Here is a 23,988-nt window from a genome sequence, read left to right on the forward strand (position 1 = left end):
TTAAATTGTCTCAGCCCTTGCACACTTACAGGAGACTGGCTTGGCTCTAAACTAAAGCTTTGTCAAGTACATTAAAACAATATTAAAAGCCTGCCTTTTGTTCCATAAAGACTTTTAATGCTTGTTGCTTTTTTCCTTATAATTGTTATGACCAGTAAATATTGAACATGTCGCCGTGCTGCAGATTTCTGTAGCTCAGGGCAGATAACAGCTTCAGTGCCTTTCCCCACCCGGCTGACCCCATTGTGCAGGCACCAAAAACGCTCAGGGAGAAGTTAACGTGCCCACAGCTGCACAACGGGACAGTGCCAGAGGATGACACCCGAGTCCTATGTCCGCAGGCTCTGCTCATTGCGAGAGAAAATCTTCCTATTAGTGCAAGTTACCCTCTTTCTTTTTACAGGGAAACCTGAGAGACTGCACCATTTACCATTTCAATAAACCTTTTTTTTGTGAACAACTGCCTAATTCCTGCGTGCTGCGGTGCCCATTGCCATCGCACCACTGCTGGATTCTATGCAGATATTTGGACATCAACGAGTTGGATATTTGAATAGGTGGAGGATTTTTTTTCCTCAAAAAAATAGTCTGTAATTCATTCAAAGATTTAGTCTCAGCATAACAGCCAAGAAACCCAGGGTTCAAGCTGAGACAGGGTGTTTCTTCCTTCCCGTTTGTTCCTCTGTGCTGGAAGGGGTCTCTGGGGCGGAACAACCTCATGGGGCTCTGCTCTATCACTGGGCTTTGGGAAGTGTTTGCTTAGTGGCAAGCGGGGCCAGCAGACAAAATTAATGGCATCTGAAGTTCAGTGTGAGTCTTGACTTTCAGGAATGCAGCATTAAAAACAAAACTTAAAACTTCCATATTGCAAAACCTATTAGCTGCTTTACCATTTTTGCAGTCATGCCAGTTTGCTCATACTGGGTCTTTTACCAGAGCATGACAGCTCATTTGTTTAGCTTGGGCCAGGCTTAAAGTTCTGATGAAGCCTAATCTTGTGACCTGTATTTACTTTGGCCGGGGATGCCTTTTGCACAGACGACTTCCTATCCTTCCTAATCTTTCCCGCAGGAAAGAAGCTTGGAGTTACGAGCGGGGGGAGGAAGCAAAGCCAACCAGACAGGCTGCGGAAGAGAAACAAGCTCTGCACATGTCGGTGAAGTGGGTCAGGTTCAGGGACCTTGTCTGTTAGGGGAAGGAATTGAAAGGGGAGTCAGCACCTCCGCTGTCATCATCAGGGATGCATCAAATCCATCATCAGCCCCTGGAAGTTTACCCATCTGGAAATACGTCTGGCTGCGACATCTTCGGGCTTTTGCGAGTGCTTAAGGATGGAAAAGTCTTTGCTTGGCTCCAACTTGTAAAACCCCCAGCTGAAGCTGGGAAGGGCTGTGCTGCTGTCAGCCAGGGATTTGGCAGCGAGGGGCTGCTTGCTAGTTGCTGCTGCCCATCCTGTACAGGGCTGGGAGCTCTCTGTGACCAGGGAGCCAGCGCGGACCCTTCATCCCAGCATCTTTGTTGGGTACTGACAACCAGCACAAACTCCTGCATTCCTCACCTCCATTGCTTCAGTGCCTGATCCTGCTGAGGGCACAGCAGTGTTCACAATGCAAATGCTGCCCAGGAGCAGGCTCCCAGGTATCGCACTAATGTGAGCAGGTGAGGTCTGAGCATGCTGACACCAGGGATACAGCTTGCTCTGGGCCCTGCAGTGGGGTGAACAGTGCTAGTGACACACCAGACTGCTTCCTAAAAATCTTTCTTACATTTTGAAATAATGTGGCAATTGTAAATGTAACCTTCTAATGCAGCAGCAAGACACTATACACCACGCTGGCACTAGAAGTGCTGGTGAGCTTCACAAAATCCTTGCTTTATACTCAGAAATAGGGCTGCGAGTTCAGAGACATAACAATGGGGCTGAGGACGTTTGCAGAAGACAAAAAGCCAGCCAGGTTTGGATTCTATTTGGTATCTTGGGCTTGACCAATTCCCATGTGTTGAAATAAAAAATTTGGAGTAGCTGGAAATATTTCTCAGCTTCATTCCCACGAAAGAGAAAGTACTTAAAAGCATTCTAAGGTTAATGGGAACATGATGAAAGAACCATTTCTGTAGAGTAGCTTTTGATTAAATGCCTCCTTTAAATGCATTTTCCAAGCATTATAGCAGAGAAATTTGGGACAGGGTTCAAATCTCTCCCAAACTGCTGGAAAGCAAGTGGTGAGGAAGCAATCTATTGTGCTGCTGCTGAGAGGCTCCAGTTCACAGCTCAAGGGCTCTGAGCTGGGGCTGCCAGGGACCAGCACCCACAGAGCAAGTCACCCATTGATGGGGAAACAGAACACCCATGTTTGCCCCAATAAAAGCCCTGAAACCCAGCCCAGTGTGGCCACCTGAAAGGCACACATGCACTGCCTGCAGGGATTTGTCCAAGAGGAGCATCTTCCCAGAGCTGGCTGATGCTTTTTGCCTTAGAGGGGAAAGCAGGCATCCTGAAACTTCCCCAGTTGGGCAGCTGGAGAGTGTGGGAGCATGTTGACCCCCTAATTCACCTTTAAATATCAGGCCATTATTGTATTTTTTTTGCTGTTTACAAATAGTTACATTGGAATAGATTGCAGAAATCTTGATAAGAACGCCAAAGCCACTCTCAATGCTAGGAGACAGTGTGCAAGGGCCGCTGGTTTTTAAACTATTTAAGAGCAGCTTAATCTGTGCCATGTATTGGGTTTAGTTCTGTAATACCCACCTTGCAAGGTTACATCGCAGCAAAACTGAGATCAGTAACAATAAACCTTAAAATGCTTCCGTGCAGATATCCATTTCAAACCCAATGGCTTCAGTTCAGCGAGGGATGTGTTTTGTGCAGGACACACACAGAAGCGTTGTGTGATTGCTGGATCGGGACCTTAAAACAGCAGCTATTTTCTACCATAAAGCACTTCCATAAAGCACTGAATTTTAAATGACCTCCCAAAACTGAATTCTGATCTCCCTATTGATAAGCTCCTGACCCCTTCTGCTCCACTGCCACCCTGCCTGCAGCTGCCTGAGCCCAAAGGTGAGGGCACAGCAGATCAAATCGATTGCACACTCCCATGCTATGGATGTTAGCGAACAAGCTCCTCATGACCCTTCACCTTTCTGCCATGGGAAAATGCTGGGAGACTCATTTCACCCTGCTTTGGGGAGCAAACAGCAGCAGCTTTACATCACAGGAAGAACTTATATTAATGCCCACCTAATGAGTACGCTTCTCGGCAAAACCTACATCTCGCAGTGTAGTTAAGCAGTCATGCAAAGCACCAAGCTGGCCTGCCAAAGTTCTCAGGATTTGTTAGATGACTGTGGTAACAAGGCAGAAGTTTTGCATTTCTATTGACTTAGTTTTAGTGCCACAGAAGGCACTGGGAAGAGCATGCAGAAAGAAAGGCTCTGGTGATAGACTGATCAGGCTGAGTCAGTGAGAAGTACTCAAAGCAAAGGAAAGCAAATAAAAGGGCTGCCTGCGGGCAGTGGCGGCCAGGAGGCTGTGCTTGCCATCCTCTCTGTGTTTACCAGGACACAGCTCCCACCACCAGCTGCCCCGTGCTTGCAGGGAGCAGCAGCTCCCCAGACGTGAGGGATGGCTTCTGCAGAAACCCTTTGTATCTGCCAACAGGGCTGAGGAATAAACAGCCCGAGGCAGCGGCCAGTTCATTTGCTTAACTCGAGTGTGCTGTGCCCAGCTTCCAGACCACGCCTGGGAGCCAGCCTGCAGTTACAAGGTGTATGCGTGCCCACATAATCACACACCAGTGAGCTCCTGTAGCTCCCTCAGCTCAGGAGAGAGGTAGGATGCAAGGAGCTGGAAGCCGAGAGGAGAAGGCAAAGGGTGCCTTTATTGATTACCTGTTGATCTTTGACCATTTTCCCATGCAGGGTGCACGTAGAGAAAGGCAAGACCTTGCAGCTTAGCAGCTCTCCAAGCACATTTGCATTAGGTAGGAAGCTGTGCTAATGCTCAGGCGCTGCAGCACCTCTGAAAGCCACCACCCCAGGCCTACAAAGAGCACTAATGGTGCTCAAGCAGCGCTCAGCGGTGGCACTTCTCCCCTCTGAGACTCTGCCCCCCATTTCCCTGCTCTGACAAGCACCTTCTCCACGACCAGCATCCAACCTGAACCAGCACGGCCGTCTGTTTGCAGCAGCCCGTGGTCTTTCATTTAGCAGTGACCTTGGCCAAGGTAACGTCCAGGCTGTCAAGGTGCGACCTCAACCTGGCCCGATCTCTCACCCCCAGGGCTCCCACTGGCTGCGGTGGAAGCTGCGTGGAGCAGCTCCAGGTTCAGCCCCAAGCACTCAAACGTCCCGGCATGTTTGCAGAGCGGAGCTCCTCGGACTTCTGAGGAGTGACAAATTACCAGGAAGGGCTCCCCCCGCACCCCAGCTCCGCCGCGCACAGCAGAATTCCCCCGTGCCGCATTAACAGCTAATAAAACAATAGAGCTTTTAGTGGTGGACTTCAAAGACATCTCGGGCAGATGAATGAATTTAGCATTTCTTCACTTACTGTCAGCGCTGGGGGAGAGAAGGGCAGGCTGAGGTCGAAGGCTTCAGCAGGCAGCAGCAAACAAATACAGCCTGGTATTCAGGCTACTGCAGAAAAATGAGTGGTAAATCAGCCAAGCAATTGGCAAGCGCCAGGTTTTCCTTCTCCTTTATCACTGCTCATCCACTTCTGCTGCCCCTTTTATTTATTTTTTCCCCTCCTGTGCTACAAGACCACTCTGAAAAATGCCATCAACATGTAAAAACCTCCAAAATTACACCTAAAGCACAGGTCAAGTCACCAACAGCTCATTACAGTGCAGAGAATCTTTAGGCAGCCTGGCCCTAACTCAAGCAAACGTAATTATTTTCAGACACAGCAACACAATTGTATTTGGTAAATCTGCCTTGAGGTCCCGCAGCTAATTTACAACCGTGTGTCCATCTACAAAATGGTTTCTGCAAGCCATTAGCTCATTGTCATGTTCAGTCACAATAAACATCTATATGAATTAAGCTTTGAGTTGTGCAATCAAGAGTGGGTTAATATTACTTAAAAATTATTTGCCTTTTAGGACACGGAAAAGGAAGAATGAGAAAGCAGGAAGAGTGGGGAGAACAGCATTTGTTGCGAATAGTATAGAAATGCCATGATTTTTACCAGACTTGCAGTGGACTGAGGGTCATGTTGTGCCATCACAGCCGGCTCTGCCTTGAATGCCTGACAGTTCTTCCTTCACAGAGAGGGGTTCACTATGCTTGGAGCTACAGAAGAAATTATCAAAGCCTCCCAGGTGGGATGCTTGCTCTGGAAGGCAAAAAGGCAACACAAGACATAAGGAGCAGGCGCAGTAACAGGGGCAGCTTTCCCAACATGGGGGACCTCTGAACCTCTGTGCCTGAACCAGGCTGGGCAAGGACAACCTGGCATTGAAGACCAAGCTCTGGCCTCACGCACAGGAGCAAGGAGGCCGCCAGCACGCACCTGGGTTCCTCCAGAGGCTGGGCACTGAGCACCAGAGAAACCACTGTAATAGGGCCACTCCTTAGGTAGCTCCCACCAGCGAGGCTGTGCCAGCCAAATCTCAATTTCAGATGGAGCCTGCAGGGCAGTTTGGAAGGGATTAGAGATGGAAGAGATCTTAAACACATGAAGCATCATTTTGTAAGACTGCAACACAAAAGAACTGCCACAAGTAATGCAGCTCAGTTTCTTATATTTCTCCTCCATTTTCTGACCAGCTTTTTTTAAGCCACAGCCATGACTCCCACACAATATATGAGGAAGAAAAAAAATCTGCTGGTTTTCTGTGTTTTTCTTTATCCTTACATAGTCCATGATACCCAAAACAGGATTATTTTTATTTTTTTTTTGAGGTGCATGTTTTAGCCTCTTGAATACCATCGTCTATATTCTAACTTAATTTCCGAGTCCAGCCCAAACAACTTGCTCTGGAATATGACTTTAAAGGTTGCTATCACTTATGGTGCACAATTCTCATAGCATTCTCCACTTGGCTGTCCTACAAAACACTTCAGCAGAGGACACTTTCCAAGCACTCACAACCGCCATGCAGTGACAGGATTTGCACGCAGCTGGCTCATGCGGAGCTGGGGCATTGCTCAAAAGCAGCACGCTCACAAGCGGGGAGGGAGGCGGCTTCCTGATAACTGAGCTGACAACTTCTAGGTTCTGTAAAACCAGACCCTTCCAAGAATGCCCTTTGTTCAGCGCTAGCAGTCAGTTGCTCCATTCAGTCTCTCTCCCTGCTTGCTTGTAATTTATTCCTTCTAAAAGTCTTGCCTTAGGCTAGCAGAAAATTAAAACAAGGAGCCAGATTTTCTTTTTTTTTTTTTCTCCTCACTTTTGCTCTTTCATCAAGAACAGTGAAAATTTGGCACAGTTGAATATTTTGTTCAGTTCTTTCTTTCAGGCTTTGAAGTCCCCTAAAGTCTTGGTAGGAGTCTAGGCTTCCACTCACATCTGCTTTCCATGAAGCCATTTACCGCACTTTATTTGTGCCATATTAGATTTTTCAGGACAGGGACAGAACTAACGAAGCATTTACATTCCTGGGAAAGTGGCATATATACAACTACCACGTTACTCTGATAGAAACAAACTCCAGCTGACATATTTCAAGTTCTCAAGAAAGCAGCCATGTTGCACTGCAGGCAAAGGGTCCAGAGCTGGTGGTTACTTGGTGAAAAGCTTTCTTTTTAATGCCCAATTAAAATTGAACACCCTTGGCACAGTTTTAGTTTATACAGTTATCAAGAGATACCTTAGCACCTGTAATGAAACAGAGGAAAATGTCTTATAAAAGGGGCAGCTTGGAGAACAGCTTAATGAAAGCAAAGGATGGCTGAACAGAAGCTGCATCAGAGCCAGTATCAATGACACAGAGCACTGTCAACATGATAATGGCATCACGCTGATAGCTGCTAAGGCATTTCTTTTACAAGCAGAAGACTAATCCCACAACAGCTTCAGTCCAAGGACTTTATTGCTATCAGAGCAGGCAAAGGGTGTTGACTGAACCTCTTTATCAGATGACTGCTGATGAGCTGAAGGGACCACTGATTATCCTGCTGTTTTCTGTTTTGTGTTTCTCTTTAATAATTAAAAAAAATAAGAAATATTTGTCCACTTCTCATACTGAGAATGTTACTGAGATTGCTCCAAGTCAGGGGCGATAAAGTAGCAACTGAGAAAAACATGCCTTGGAGGAGTCAACATCAAGAGCCCAGCAAGCTCATTCTTTGAGCACAGCCTCCAATGGCCCTGAGCTTAAGACAAGGACTTTGTTAAAAAGCCAACTGGAACTTGGAAAGTTCATCAGAGGATTGCCTCTCCAAGCTCAGCACAGCTCCAATCACCGAAGCTCACGGAAGAAACATTTTTTGGAATCCAGCCGTTTGCCATCCAGGCAAAAGACCAAATCACAACCAAATGACAAAGTGTGAAACGTGCTTACATTCACTCAGCCTTGGAGGAAAAAGACACTTACTGACTGAGCTTGATCACAGCATCTGCTCACCAGCTAGCTGAGAAAAGCCTTTATAACCTTGCCACTGCACATAGCTTAGTGCAGAAATGGCCAGATTCTGGTATGCTATTCTGAGCAACTAAATATCAAATTTGGATGTCTAAATGGAGGAAATCAGTTTGAAAATCATGTCCCTGTACAGCTATGAACAGCTACAAGGAGAATGATAGCTCTGCTTCCGGCCTCAGTTTCTCTCACTGCTTGAATGTGATAGAATAACACGTCCATAATCAAGGTTATTTATTACACCCTGTCACTGAGAAGGAGGATCATAGGTAGATATGAGAGAATTATTCTGGGCTTGATGCAAAGTGCATCTCTAGACCCTGTTTCTAAAGCTCCTTTGAACTTCCTGCACCCCAGCTGAAGAGTGCTGGTTCCTGGGCATCTGGTTGTCCGGGCTCCCCCACTTCTTTGTTACATCTTTCTTCCTAAAGATTTCTGCTTCCTCAGTTTCTTCCAAAAATGGAAACAAATTCCAAAGCTAGAAGGTTTTGAAATAACCCACAAGACAGCCATTCCAGTCCCAAAAAAGAGCCCATCCTCATACCTCCATCACATACCTATACAACCCTATCCCTACTGCCACGCGTCTTCGCTATTGTATTTACCATCCCTTACAAAAATACTGAGATGTAAATCAAATATTTAAAAGTAAAACGGACCTGAAGGTTTCCAAGGCCTGGGCAGGGCATTGGATGCCCATGGACGTCCAGGACTCTCCTGCCCCCAGGTCACTGCTCTTGCTGGGAGGTGCTCACAGTCACTGAAACGGGGCCTGCGGTGGATGTCAGGAGGCTGGGGGCCTGAGAAAGGGATGTTTTTTCCTGCTGCTCCAGTGATTTGAATTATTTCATGATGGCAAAAAACTAGGAGAGGAAAAAACCACAGCGCTGTGTTAAAAAAAGAAAAACACGATTTTAAGAAGTACTGTGCCAGGTAAAACTCCTCTGCTTTGTTATTATGAGAGTTCCCAGTATTGATAATTTCTCCTAGTTGCTGGTTTGTAAGTTACTTCTGAGTAGAAAATTCAATTACATGGGCCAAGTCAACAATAATGTTTTTCCTGGCAACGGTTCATTTTGCCAGTGGAAACATTTTTCCCCCTTCTTTTCTGGATTCAGCTCTGCAAAGTTGCTAAATTCTTCCAGATCTCTGGTCTGATGTGATCATAAATATCCTGATTGTATTCCACTGATTGACAGACTGGGGATGGATTAAGTGGGGATTACAGTCTGGAATGATCAAAATGTGCTTTCATGGTCAGTAACTCTGCAATAAGTCATAGTTCCAATGTACATTAACTATATAATCTAATTAACATGGCTGTTTCTGTATTTAATATCATTTTTTAAACTTTTTAATAAAAGAAGGTTTTAAGGAGAATTATGTGTTGTTTAAGGTTTAAGAACCTGTTCCTAGAATGTACAGTAGTTTGGGTTTTGCACTGTCACTACTGAGATGACTGATAATACTATCTCTTGCCATTAAAATGGGACTTGGGCAGGATAACGAACCAAATTCTGCCCTCTTTGATGGATGGGTAAACTCAGGTTTTCTGGTTTAGTCAAAGTTACTTTGGATTTACATTTTAGTAATTCAGGGCAGAGTTTAGTTCATTAGAATTAAAAACCTACCTTTTTAATAAACTGAGACTATTAAAACCATATATAGGCACATAACTGAAAGCATCTGAATTTTCTAAGGTCCTCAGCGCTCATGGGTCTCAAGGCTGTCATTATTTACTAAGTAGGAGCAGCAGGAATTAGTCTTATGGGTACAAACCTTAGATGTTTTACTGCACAGGTTCATATATACATGCTACATACCTAATGATATCAAACTAAATGAAACAATTCACAAAGGCAAAAATCCAAACTACAGCAATGTGTTCAGCAGCTGCCCTTGTGAGTATAAAAAGAGCATGCTATTTGATTGCAAGGTCAAGGAATTATAGTGGAGATGCTTTGCAGTTGTCCATAAAAACTGAAATCTGAACCAAGGGAATATTTTGGAGGACTCCGGGTTCTCTGCTGTCTCCAGTCCACCCAGCAATCAATGTCTCAGAGCTGTGACTTGTACTGCTCTGCAGTGATACCTCTATTCCAAGAGCATTTATTTTATTTTTTGAACTTTCAGAAGGCTCTGGGAGGTTTTGCATTTTCCCTTGCTTTTGTGCCTGCTGGAACTGCAGCCCGGTGTCCCTGAACCTGGATCTCTGCATGCTCCTGCAGAGGATGGGAGCTTTACAAACCATGCTGGACACAGCAGCTTCCATGTAAAGAGTTTGGGTAGGTATTCAAGGTCCATCACATATTTCAGGACTCTGAATTTCATGGCCAAGACAATGGGGTAGCAATAAAGCTTAACATGGTCAGTACTGCTGAGCAATTCCGATGAGAGGCAGCTCTCCGGCCATGCTCCCACTCACACCCATGTTGGTCTCCTCCCTCCACCGCACAGCCATCCTCCAGCCTGCATTCTTATAGCTTCTTCCTGACCCAGGAGATTTTAAAATAAGTCTGAGCTGAGAAGTTTCAGTATATCCAGCCATTGGCCTCTGATGTCCCTGCAGTTCTCGCAAGTAGACAACACGCCCTGGGCTGCTGGCTCTGGTGTACGGACATGATGGGCAGCGCCTGACTCAGACTTAGGACCTGGTCTGGAGATCAGAGGAAGGCTCAGCCCTCTGCCCCCTGGCACATGTGGCAATGCTGCTGGGCTGTGACCAGAGACCGGGCAGTGATGGCTTGCCATGAGACCGACCTTGTGTAGGAGTCGATCCATCAGCCTGGGGATGAAACGCACTTCATCACACTGCTGATCCTCTGAGCCACACAGAGAGCTCTACCCATAGTCCCTTAAATGAAGCAGGAATGATTCAATTTAAAGGAATTGGAAGCATCTTTAAAATGTGATGGTTCCCATCACGTGAAGTCCCTGCACAGCGCACTGCCCGACAAGCCTGATTATTCCCCAGCCATATGGGGGCTTAGAAAATATGTCAAGCACTCAAATCATTTTAGATCCTGCTGCATCGTACATACCCAGACTCCAAGCAGGGTTCACATTCAAGGGCTTATAAAAACTTGAATGTGCTCCAATAACTTAAATCACTTGGTGAGGTTTAGAGTGATTTAAAGGCATTGGAACTCTCCACGTTTGGTGCGCGAGGGCTCCAGCTTGGAAGAGAATCAAGACATGTTCTAGCATGGCAGCTCCAGGCATATTGAATCAATTTCAGCATGTAAAAATAATTAACAATGATAAAAATACATTAATAATACTGTAATTATAAGGCCAGACCAAAGTTTCAGCCTGAAGAAAAAAAAATGGCTGCAGAAATTCAGCAAGGTTTGTGAACAGCTTGAATCAGGAGTAATGAGGGATTTCAGTGACAGGAAAATAAATGGAGGCAACTCGAGGGTAAGGAGCAAAGGAAGATCACATTTGACAGTAGTTACAAAGTTTTACTGGCCTGAGCTGCAGGACTTGCTAAATTCTAGCCTGGAGCCACGCCAGCACAGCATTGCTCAGCCAAGGGACCAGAAACTACCTAAGGTCCAAGATCTTGCAAGACATCAGGGCCAGAACCAAATGCCATATATCACCGAGTTGGCTCATAAATCTCTGCTTTCTAGTAGTGTGCAGTAGGAAGGCCAAATTTAACACCTGTCTGGAGGGGATGCAGCTCTGTCTGAAGGATGCTTTTCCAGAGCTTCCCAAAACCAGCTCAGTACCAACGGGAACAACGTCAAGGGGGAAGCCCCAAGGGATAACAGGGCTTTGGCTACTTCCACATGAGCTTCCCAGCATCTGGTGCACCAGCTTCCAGCCTGGAACAGCACCAGGAGGAGTCCGAGGCTGCAGGGATAAATACTGGCAGGGACAACATTAACCACCAAGAGGTTTTGTCACGACAAACAACTGATACTTAGTTTGGTCAAGAGCCCAGAGCTTGCCCATCCTAACTTGTTCTGTACTCAGTCATCATGCAAATGCCTCCTTGAGTCTTTCACTAATGCCATCCCAGCCTGCACAAGTCTGTAAAATACACTAATGGCACAATTCTGCCCAAAGATTTTGGGGAAAGCACGTGCAATACAACTTCTGGCGCATACGGTGGAAGGAGAGGAATGGGCACGGACAGGTGATGTCCCTTTTTGTGGAGAAAAGATGCATTAATTTTAATTCTCCTGGAAGAAGGAGAGGTGTTTTCAATGTTAAGGTTTATTCCCAGGTGCGGAAAATAAGGTCTCTGCTACCAGAGCTACTAGCAGAAAAATAAAGCCTAATTTATGTCATTTCACAATTCTACTGTGGTTTTGAAATGAACGTTTAGCTTTGGCATGAACTCCCATCTCATTTTCTGTGAAATACAACAGAGCTCAGGACAACTGCAACCAAGAGAGAATTCTATGAAAAAAAAAAAAAAAAAAGCCTGTAAACCCTTTACTATCTTCAATCAAGAAAATAATTCAGTTGCTGCAAACCTGATATTCATGGCAGAGGCCCAAGGACCTTGCAACTCAGAAAAGCACTGAAGGGATCCATAAAAAGTGGCTGGCCATGAGGAATTTACACTTGCTTTTTAAGGGGAGTAAAAATGTGACTATAGCAATTTAGAAGAGTTTATGCATTCAGGACTTAGAGAGGTTTAAACCGCTCAGTTCAGAAAGATGCATCGGTGCATTAGTGAGACCGAAGGCAACACAAAGAGGCAGAAATCATATAAGAGAAGCACTTCTGGGCAGAGGAGAGTGCTTTGAAGCTTGCTCTGCCCACACAAGTGGTCCCTGACCCATGCTCAGACCCCCAGCTGCCCTTGAGCAGCTCATTGCACTCCCAAAGCTGGGGAGGTGCCGTGCCCAGTATCGCTGCTGCCCCCAGGACAACCGGGAGCCTTCGGCCAGCGGAAACGTCCAGGACAGGGAGGCCTGGGAGGGAAAGCGCTTTCAAAGGGCTCAGGATAAGACCGGGGTCTTTGAGAGATAATGACGAGCCCTGGCCTCACAGCATGCAAGACTAATTGCAAAGCCCATCTCCCTGACCTGGGGGTCCTGCTCTAAGCCCTGCTCTGTTTCTCATATTTGCTTACTAACTCCGCTCAAGCATTTTAATCCCACCTACTGCCAGGACAGAAAGATAAGAACTTTTACTATTTGGAAATCAATCTGAAAAAAAAAAAAAAAAGAACACTGTGAGGGAAGAGCTACTGGTGTGCCAGAGCTATGGCCTTTGGAGCCCTGGTCCTGGGCTCCCACAGTGCCCTTGGACACATGGATGAGGTCCTACCCCGTCCCCAGTGTTGGTCTAGCACCACAGCTGCTCAGCTGCCTCCCATGGTGCTGTACATCTTGATAGCACTGTCGCTGCTTCCTGCGGACCAGGACTTGCTGGCAGACTCGAGAACAGCTATGTTTAGTGTGGGAACAGCTATGCTTAGTGCAGGAACAGCTACATTTCTGCTGCTCACAGGGGACCTGGTTATGACACCGCAGCAGTGCCCCTTGCTCCGCAGCACAGGGGCAAGCTACACCACATGTGAACAGATGAGTAACCAAGAAAAAAGGCCAATGTCAAGCCCTGGAACCAGGGACACAACAGAGGCAGCTGGCTCTCCAGCAGCCTTAACCCCCCAGCTCTCCAGAGCAGAAGGGCCAGATCCCCCCAGTGCTGCAGCCCCAGGCTGGCTCTGCTGCTGGTTGTGCTCCCAGTCTTGGAGGCAAGTATGGGGAAAGGCACTTCTCGTGCTGTAGCACTGGGTGTGCATTTCATTTTCCTTGCCTCCATGCCCTCAGGGTGGTTGTTGGCTGCAGTAGATGGTGGGTTATATTTTTCTAGCCTGTTGTACCCCTCTCAGGAGAAGTTGTTACAGTTGTAGTCGTATTTTTCCAGCTTTTCCAAGCTCACCAACTCCCCAGGGTGCTGTTTGCCTGAGTGGTTTGGTACAGTTTTATTTTTACAATAACTACTACACTTTTTAATTTTATTTTTGTATGTTAATTAAATACTTTTTAATCACAATGCAGACGCAGTTGTAGGGGCCAAGAAAAATACATAAACAAGAAGAGAATCCAAACATATATCTGCCCAGCGTGGTACAGAAAAACTTTCCAAACCGACGTTCAATCTAGCCCAGTCCTGGATCTCCACAGTAAAAACCTAACAGAGCACAGCCACCAGTAGTACGCTCTCCAGATCACTGCAAGCCCTTTGCCTGGACAATCAAGGAGGAAAATAAAATTTCAGAGTGCGCACACAAGAGAAATGCTGAACTATGGCACCACAGCAGCCCTGGAATCAGAGAAAAATGCCCTGAGGTTGATGTAGGGCATGGTCCCTGCTACCACAGCAGACGTCCCCTTAGCAGCCACTCCATGCTGTGCAGCTGGAGCTCCACCACCAAAGCCACCATCACCAGAACGTGCTGGCTCTGAGCACACTGCTGATGGGGTTCTCTTTTTGATTGCATTAATTATCGACAAGCTGTGGGATGTCTCAATTCTGGTCTCTGTGTAGGTCTGGTACCACACCTCTAAATAACCTGGGTCTAGCAGGAGACGTGAGTCCTTGTGAGCTTTGCTCAATTGCCCTATTGCAACTTCCTGGCCCTGAGCAAATAGGCCAAGCTTCACCCTTTTAATGCAGTTCTTTAAAGTGTTTGTCAGTGTTTGTCAAATTGTGCTGGAATTGTATAGCAAAAACATAGCTCTTCTCAGCCCTGGACCTGGACACCAGTTAGGCTTGCCAGTTCAGCTGTTACTAAATATTTTCCTCTAGCCCGATATTTGTCCCTGTAAAGCCTGTAGGGAATCAGTTTTTCCACCTATGCACATGCAGCAGAAAGAAATCGAAGAGACCACTGACATCTGGAGGGACAAGTCCTTGCCGAGCAATGTCAAAGCCATCTCTCTAAAGTGCTAGTGCTGTAAAATTCCTGCCATGCCTGAGAAATAAAATGTGAGATTTAATTTAAAGTGAGAGATATTAGGAGGGAGAGCTGCAGGTGATGAGGTGAAGGCATTTCTTTGGCTCAGGGCCAGGAGGGTAGGAAAAGAAAACAAGCTAGATGCATTATATCCTACATACCTTGGCAGCTCAAGAAAGTGACACTCATGGAGGGCTCATGAACGAGGCAATTAATGACAGGGAAGCTGCAGCATGAGAAGCACTGCACAAAATCAAAGGCAAGGTTCATTCAAAGCACAGGACAGACAAGACCAATAAAAAAAATCCAGTAATGGTGTGTGTGCAAAAAGTCAATGTACTACACATGTGCTGGAAGCAGGGCAGATATTTCTTCTGAAACCTCACACGTGCTCCTGGCACACCTGTCACCCTCTGTTTTTACTGTTTGGCTAAGCAGTGGTTTCTCTAATATGTCCATGCACCTGAATCATGGTAAAGGCTGGAGATGGTGCAGGACAGAACAGCAAGATATGAAGACCCCTTGTTCCCAAACTCAGGTCTAGAATACTATTGAAATAAGTGATGAAAACCCCAACCACGGAGTCACCCAGTTGCATACAAAAGCAAAACAGCATTAGACACATCCTTGCAAGCATCCCTTGCAAAACACATTGAATGAACACCCAGGCCACCTCGGTGCTGAGTGGGGTGTGCTGGGCACAAGCATAGGGCAGCTGCTGCCCCTTTTTGGCTCTGCTGCCACAAACTGCAGCTCGGGTAGTCCTGGGGCTGTGCAGCTGCAGACCATCCTCAGCAAGAGGCTTCCTAGGGACAGCTTACTGCTTTTTATGTCTGTTGTGATCCTGAGGACTCTTCCAATCACTTAAAGAAATCTGGGGGCTGGGCCATGTCAGAGATGTTTTCTTATTAATTACTATTATTACCAGAATGACTTTTGATGTTTAGCTTGAAAAACTCCAATTCAAACAAACATGTCCAATCTCTCAATCTACAACTAGGCAGAGAAATTAAAGTAGTTTGACTTCATAAAACACATTTTGATTAAAGTAGATTGTTTCATGGTGTTGCTAAGAACATTCAAAGAATATCTGAAAGAAAATATTTGCTCAGAAATCTCTATTTTCAGTATTTTCCCCGCAATAAAGTTTTCTTAATGTTTTTGCTTATTTTTGTTTCATAGAGAAACTAACAGCCATGCATGGCCCTTACACAGAAACACTGAAGTCTGTCTAGCACATGAGAAACTTACCAAATTTGTTGTAAATACATTTTTTGTTGTTGTTGTTTAAAGTAATTTATAGCAATTTGATTAGAGCATTTTAAACAGTCTTCAGCTCTTCTGCCCTTGTAATTAGTCTAAAAAGACAACAACAAGGCTCAGCTGCTTGGCTGCCAAGCAGAAAGGTCAAATTACTGACCTCCATTTTGGGGTATCGGTTACAGCCACCTCAGCACTCCCCATCGCCTGATGCAGTTGGCTGCCTTCTAAATATAGCTGCTCTTGGTTGCAGAATCTTCGCTCCTTGTATACAATGGCAATTTGCTTCATCACTCCCCCCAAAAAAGGGTATCACAGGACCCTGGCATTATATATCATTAAAAGTTACAGCTTGTGTGCTATCTTATTTATTGAGTGTTGACAGAGACTTTGATGCTGCTGGTACACCCAAGTAGAGACAGCACTGTTTAAGCTATTTAAGCTTAAAACAGCAACGTCGGGCCATATAAATTGGCCCAAATTAAGCTGGATGGAGCAGCTTGACATAAAACCTCAGCAAGTCCTTTTGGACAGAAAAATGAGGTTCGTAGATACGTGCTACACTGAAGATTGTCTTACATTTCAATCACATGAGCATAAGCAGACACAAAATGCATGACTCAGACAAAACAAAGAAATGCAGGGATGGGAAATAAGATATCAGCAAGCCCCCGTGGAAGTGAAACAGCTCCCCCACCAACCTCCCCTCCTCTCCAGCACCATGAGTGATGAGACAAAGCCAGCCCTAAAGCTGCATTTTGGCCAGTCCTATTTTTAGACAAACGTGTTGTTCATACAGAACTCTTGGGGTGTCTCTTGGCTTAGGAAGTCACAGCTCAGCAGTGGGGGACTGGGCCATTTTCCTTCCGGGAAGAAGCAGTGGTGGTTGCCAGCACCCCACAGCCTGCGGCAACTTGGGTCTGAGCAATGTGCTCCCTCCCAGTGGCCCCTTTCCTTTTCTCTCCTGCTACAGCATGAGAAAGGCATAAAGCACCTGTCCTTAGAGAATCCCTGTCTCTGAGTAAAAAGTAGAGGGCTCCCTCAGCCCAAGAAGTTATCTACAGAGATCACCCTGTAAGAATAAAGAGCAACCAATTGCGCTACCCATCATCTGAGACCAAGGCTGGACTGGGGGGACAGAGATAAAAGTGTTTCAAAACATGCAGGGGATAAGTGAGAAAGTTTGGCTTGCACAAGGCATTTTTGACATTCCCATGTCTCAAGCGTCCACAACTTTAACACAAACAAATTCAGTGCAGATAAGAACTTCGACCCTATATTCTTCTTGCCCCTCATTTCAAAAGAGCAGCAAGAAGCCCCTCATGCACTAGGGCTCGCCCAGCACCCTGGCTCGGGCCCTTTTCTTATCCCTTCCGGGGGAAGCTCCCTCTGCAGCCCAGCCAGGCTGCCCAGGGCATGCAGTTCTCATTTGGCACCTGCAGGCTCTGAGAAGCAGCAAATAGTTGCTGCCAGGAGTGCTGAACACTCACCTTGATGGACTACTTACCGGGTTCTTATGTGCCCAGAACAAAAGCCTGGTTCCCACACCTCTGAAACTTTGGGGCATTTGAAATCTGGATCCAGATCTGAAGCTTGTGGCTGGACTTCCATCTCCGGGATCTCAGTTAGATCTGTTCATAAACACTTCTGTCACGGGCTCTTTCTCTGCGATGAACCAGTAGTTACTGCTGCGAAATTATGTTAGACCTGACCGCAAATGGGAATAGAACTGAGTTTGCTCATATAACCAGCCATGCCTTTTCCCTTCTTCATTTCTGGGTAAGATACACATGTAGGGACGGGGCTCATATCTATGTGCATGGTGCTCACAGTCCCGGGACACATACCTTGGAGTCTTCTCACTTGCGAGCTCCTCACTGGAGAGCAGCTCCTGAGCTTTGCTTGTCACTCAGAGCAGGAGCAACATGTTTGAGACTTCAGCATGCAAAGTGCTTCTGCACTGTCAATGAAACAATGAGCATTTTAATATAAATTAGGAAAAGCTGCCTATGGGCCTGTAACAGGAGAACTTCAAGCCTGCACATCCAGGCTCCAAGCGCGTTGCTTTAAAGCCTGCTGCTGCTCAGACATGAAGGAGGGGAGAACCGTGACTGGGGGTTACAATTACACTGCCACTGAACCACTCTGAAACACCCACCCTGGTACCAACACTGTCTCCTGGACCTCAGGGAGCCCAGCTTTGTTTCAGCACAGGTTTCAGGAGCAATGCTTTGACCCTCCTCTCTCCTCCTGATGTTTTGCTGCTTCTGGTCCTATTCCTGCATTAAACATTCCCCAGACATCGAGGACACCCTGGAAGAAGATTCAACGTGGACTTTATTCTTCACTGACCATTTTCATGTCACGATATCTTTTTAAGATCAAAACCTGTTCGGTAGACACTTCCTCCACAGTTCATAGGACTTGTGACTTCCTTCTAGGATCCCCTACATTCACTGCATGCTCCAGCATGACTGTTAATTACCACGAGTGCAGAGTATTAGTTTCTATTCACAGAAGAGGAAAAATGAGCTGACGGGGGTGGGGGGAAACAATGAAATATAAACCATCTTCCAGTTCATCAGCAAACTTTTTGCTAACCCTTTGCATATTCAGTGCTTTAGGGGTTAATAACGTCTCTTAGAAAGCAAAAGGTTTCCAGCTGTAATTGGATCCTTTGTATGTGCTTTCCGCTATAGGAATCAACTTAGCATTGACATCCTCGTAAAAATTTCCATTAGATTGAGGACTGAATGCCCACTAAGGCTCTGTGTGGTTTTGCAATTGATTCACTGAATGAAATCTTATCTAAAATCTTTTTATTTTATGCTATTATGGGCACAGGGGAAAATAGTGATGTAAAAATTTTCACTGCTTTGTTAATGCACAGTGCCTCTTGGAAATGGCCTCCAGGTTACCTAAAAAGATTGCCATTTCTATTTCCCACTATTTCGTTTCATATTACCAGTAATTGAAAAATGTTTCATTTGTTACGAAGTTACGTATCGACACTTTGAATTGAATTCAGAACCTTTACCTTTCATCATCTTATTAGCTAGCTTCAGACAGCAACGCATGCTTTCCATCGGGGCTTGAAAACACGGTTCAGCAGCTTGCTTTCCCCCAGCAAGATAATTTTTACAAAATACACGTAAAACTGTTCCTGTGCTTAAAAGATGCGAAGATGCCTGGCCACCTGGAAGTTACAAAATTGACTTTATTTAGCATCGTTGCTTGCTGAGCTCCAGAGAAAACAAGGATAGGTCAGGATATCGCTTACACAAATTTTTAATCTCACTTTAAAACAATGTCCACTCAAGAACAGGGAAGCTGGAAGAAGACAACCATTTTGTCTATGCTTAAGATCTGCAGGGATATGGGGGTTAGTTACTGCATCTTCTCTCTTCCTTTTCAAGCTATAATGAATAATCTTCCAAACAAAAATTGGAATTGAAGCCAGAATGAAGGCTGAGCTGAGGAATTACCAGAACTCTCTGCAAATGCTTTTTCCTCCTCCCAGCCATGCAGATCAGACATTCCCACCTACCCACCGCAGCCAGAGACACCCATGTGCTTGCACCCTGTGCTTCCAGAGCACACAGCCCTAGCCCCAAACAACAGTACAGCTCTGACACATGCACATGCAGGACACCTGTATGCTCGCACCCTGTGCACAAGCGCTCAGAGATGCTAAATTCAAGCACATGGGTTACGCAAATGTGCGCTCATGTGCAGTGCAATGACATATGGCACGCATGTGGTTCATACTCAGAAATGTTTTGGAACTAATAGGTTTATTTTTCTTTTTTTCTCTACCACTCCTGGCCTGGGAACTTCCAGTGCCACAGCAGCACTTGCAGCGTCCCCTGTACCAAGCTTTAGGACACTCAGGCCACAGCAAAACTCCATCCAGATTTGGCCAGGAGATGCTCAGCATCTGCTCGTACGCTCATTGCAAAGCAGACACAGTGCAGGTGAGTTTGTCTTTGCTTTCCTCCCTCTCATTTCAGTTGCAGGAGGTCTTTGCAGCACGTAAGAATAAAATAAAATCCCCTGCCATGCTGCTGGAGGGGAGGCGAGGCAAGGCAATGCTGGAGCAGTGGCAAACAGAGCACAGCTGGAAAGCACCACGTGAGCCCCAGAGGCAGGATGTGTCCCTGTCCCTGGGGCCAGCAGCAGCCAGGGGTCCCTGCCTGGCCAGACTTCTCTGCAGGAGGAAACTCCTCAGTCCAGGATCTACGGTTCTCTATGCAACACTTACAATAACTTGGATAGAGCAATCCAACATACCCTAGTGATGCTGTATTTTCAGCTTTCCAAGCATTTATTTCCAGCTAAACAGTCTGGAAATATTTATTTTGTTAAACTTTTCTTTCTGAGAAAGCATTTTTTCTAACTTTTTTTAGATAACCTGTTTTTTTCTTTAAAAAAAATCTCATATTTCAAAATTAAAACGTACAGTTTTTAATTTGCATGGCAAGTGCTCTGTCCTTTCCTCTGCCTTCCCACATTTCTTCAGTGTAAAAACAAGAGACAGTTGGAGAACAAGACAGCAGGAAAGAAAGGAGACAAAAACAACCAAAATCGGAACCAAAACCATAATTTCAAAAGCATTTTTCTTATTTGTGTTTTCTACCGAAGATGCCAGAAACAGTTCTTTTTCACAAAACAATGAGGAGAAAAAAAGCAGAATTTTTAAAGTAATATTAATGAGAGTAGTCATTTTTCCTAACAACCCACATCTGGCCTGGCTAATCCTGAAGGCACCTGACATTAGACGAGCCACGGGACCCTTGGCTCTGCAGTGATATTTGTCATTGGTCCAGGAAGAAACCTCGAACTGGCAGAATTTTCATTCCCTGCATACGCGAACACACACAGTGTGACCACAGCCTGGAAACTCCCCAAGACGACAAATGAGCTGAATCCCAGATTTCATTTCAAAGCCAACCTCAGAATTTCCATGGTACACTGAACCCTCCAGCCTTCCACCCAGAAATCAATGAGGTGACACTGGTATAGAAAAGAAATATTGTAGCAATGAAACGGGGCCCTGAAGTAGCTGGCAGTGACATTTTAAAAACAAAATGCCATGTGAAAAAATGAAGTCAAATATCCTTTAATCCCCACGACTCTGCAGTGTCACAGACCGATTAAATCCTCGGCTTTCTGGTGAGCTGGACAACTGGAAAAGGATGCCCTGCGATAGACATTAGGAGGTCACCTCTCCCATCCCACCACCTGCACAACTGCCCGTGGGTCTAATGAACCGCATGGGGGAGGACTGACAGGATTTCCTACAAATTCACCTTCACCCCATAAACTGTAAGGCATTGCTAATGTTTCTGTCTGTCCTGCTAAAATCCTGCCCCTGGATCAGAGGCGCAGCAGAAGTGAGCTGAGCCCCCAGCTGAAGTTCCTTGCAGTCTCTTAATGTAACTTACCATTATTTCGGCATTAGATTTATAACCCAGGCAGCCAGAAAGCAGTGAAGTGAAGCAAGCAGCCAGTTTAGAGCCTCAGCAGTGCTTGTGAGGCTGAAATTTAGTTCCTGGCCCCAGAGGTGGTTCAGCAGGAGCACCACCACCTGTGCACACTCCTTGCTCCCACCCCAGCACACAGACCTGTCAAGCCTCAGACTCCGGGCCCAAACCTCTCTCGGCTGTGGCTCCTTTCTTATCCACCTGAGCGAGCTCAATGTGTGCATCTGCAGTGTACTGCCACATCCTCTGCTGGGACACCAGTGACAGCACAGCTGGTCACAAGCTGGTCACCCACAGGTTGCCTGGGAGCACTCTGAAGAGCTGCCACAGCACAGCACTGCTAAAATTCATCCTCAGGCAGCAACTTCAACCTCCCCCCATCACAGTACTCAGCATGCTGGGGGGCACATCTATCGGGGGACTTGACATATTTCCCCTCTCCCCACAACCATGCCTTGATGCAGCTTAAGAGCTCTGCAGTGTTATGTTTTAAACCAGTAATGACGAGCTGGTGACTAAAATGGCGACATCGCACTGAAAGAACCCCTTGCCTGTAAGGATTAAGTGCCCACCTATCTTTATTGGCCATAATATCAATAGGAAACAATGCTACTCATTTCAGACAGAAAATATGGACTGAGATTTGTCGTTTTCTTCATGTATTTATCATTTAAACATTCCCATGATCTGCATTCTCGTTTCAATGCCAGACTGCAAATGGCCCACTTTGTGCTGGCCACCATTCAAATGACTTGTGTAGAAACCTTAGAAAGAACAAACAATAATAAAACTGTATTAAAACACATCCTCGCTCGCAGTTGAGACCCCATAACCACAGACCACCCCTAACACTAAGACCTTACAACTCAGCCCAAGAGCAAGGTGAAGAGCCTTTCCTCAGGTCTCACAGCAAGTCCAGGAAGGACCAGAGGAGATGTGTCCTGTCCCCTTCTGCCAGTCCTGTTACGGTTGCTTGCACTTCCTGGGGCCACATCACCCCTCCCAGGGCAGGAATATGCCCAGCAGTCCATTTTGCAGACAGCTGACAGAAGATTGGGCTCAGCACTCCTCTAGGGGAAAACCAACCTGACTGCAAGCATGGACAAGGTGGCAAGACAACAGGGAGGAAGCAGAGGGAGAGCAGGCTAGGGTGGTCACACACGGATAGGACCATCAGCCGATGGGAGCACCAACAGCACACCCCTATCCTAGGATTATTTTTTAAGCACAGATTTTTTCAAGGCTGTTTTTTGAGGCCTGAGCTCTGAATTTCCTTTAAAGTGAAGCCCCACACCTGGCATGGTAAACTCAGCATGCATTTCACAGGTTCCTGGCTTCCTTCTCAGTACTCCCTCAGGCACGGGGCGCTGCAGGATGTGTGCCCGCAGCACCCAGCGGGCTCAGCTTATTGCCAGCAGCCAGCAAAGAGGGAACCTGCAGCAAGGGAACAGCAGAGAAGAACCAGCTGCTGTGCTGGCATCGCTTCATCAAGAAGAGGGCACGCATCCACAGTCTGTGGTGGTCATGATTTATACCAACATGAGTAAGATCAGAACCAGGCCCTCGTGCTTTGTTACGACAGTAAACGCAATGGGAGCTTCGCCTCTTCTCCTCTGGGTATGTGCCTTCCCTGCCCCTCATGGTACCAGCACAATAAATAATGCATTCCTGGAAAAGGAGATCCATGGAGGTTTCCATAAACAATTCAGGATTTCGTCTTTAAAAACCTCTGAAATATTCTCTTAATGGCTGAGCCATGTAAGTCATTAGGTTTCTGTCAGTGTGCTCAGTACATATATATGTGCCAGAGACCAGAATCCTGGTGGAGTCTGTACTGCAGGACATCTATAAAAGAAAATTACAGTATAAGTGTCCAACACAATGATCTGTGGGTGGTCCTCTGGATAGCAGATGGGTTTCTACAGTACACATATAGCTATTAGTAACAAACACCTCCTTGTTTTTGTCTCAGTAGCCCTTGCACATGAAGAAGAGTTAGTGCACATGGGATTCCCAACCTATGGATTAGCAGTTCATATATCTTCCCTGCAGAGTGCACAGTTCTACCTGTGCAGCTCTAGTAAGTCTAACAGCATTTTCATTCCAGATGCAGCCACTTGTAGATGTTTATTAGCATAAAGCAATAAACAAAAACTGACTTACCCTCTGCTCTCACACTGCTTTGTCTTCCAGTCAAACAGGGCAGCACTGAAAATGTAGTTAAAGTATCTTTTCCCTTGGTATGTGGAGACATGTGCAGAGCATGTTGGATATTGCCTGCTTGTCATTCCAGCTTTGCCCACAGATTCAGAGAAGAGCCTCTTTGGTCTAAGAGCACTTTCAAAAAAAGATCTTAAAATATCACCTTGAACTTCCCAGTTTGGGTTGAACCTGAACCACATCACTCTTCTGAGTTGGAGCGTGATCCAAGGAAGAGCTGCATAAAGCACACTGGGGTGGGAAGGAATGATGAGGATGGGGAAAGGGGTAGCAGGCAGGATAGGAACCTTTTAAACCAGGTTTGCATTTGCATAAATTGCACCATGGATCCAAGCCCTGAGGGTAATCAGTGTACCCACATCTTCCCACAGCTGCAGGGAATCTGAAATTTAACCACCCCACTACCACCCTTTTAATTAAAATGCCAACCCAAAGCTTTCTCACAAGGGTTGTGACTGGAAGCAGCAGCCCAGTAATTTAAGAATGCTGTATACTAATAGGCTATTGGGAC

General features: G+C 46.0%; 1 long non-coding RNA gene across 2 annotated transcripts in view; it reads right to left on the reverse strand.

Annotated features, from left to right (window-relative positions):
• Positions 1-23,725, reverse strand: part of LOC121079157 — a 28,768-nt gene extending 5,043 nt beyond the window's left edge. Inside the window, exons 1-5 of one of the 2 annotated variants that reach the window (XR_005824906.1) lie at positions 23,421-23,725; positions 8,249-10,374; positions 5,519-5,635; positions 5,195-5,341; positions 4,556-4,641 (exon numbers count right to left, since the gene is read on the reverse strand). This is a non-coding gene — a long non-coding RNA (uncharacterized LOC121079157). Of the gene's footprint in view, positions 1-4,555; positions 4,642-5,194; positions 5,342-5,518; positions 5,636-8,248; positions 10,423-23,420 lie in introns of those variants that run through there. The other variant, XR_005824908.1, reaches the window with a different exon arrangement.
• Between the last annotated feature and the right edge of the window lie 263 nt (positions 23,726-23,988).

This window comes from Cygnus olor, chromosome 16, assembly GCF_009769625.2.
Source record: "Cygnus olor isolate bCygOlo1 chromosome 16, bCygOlo1.pri.v2, whole genome shotgun sequence".
Taxonomy (NCBI): domain Eukaryota; kingdom Metazoa; phylum Chordata; class Aves; order Anseriformes; family Anatidae; genus Cygnus; species Cygnus olor.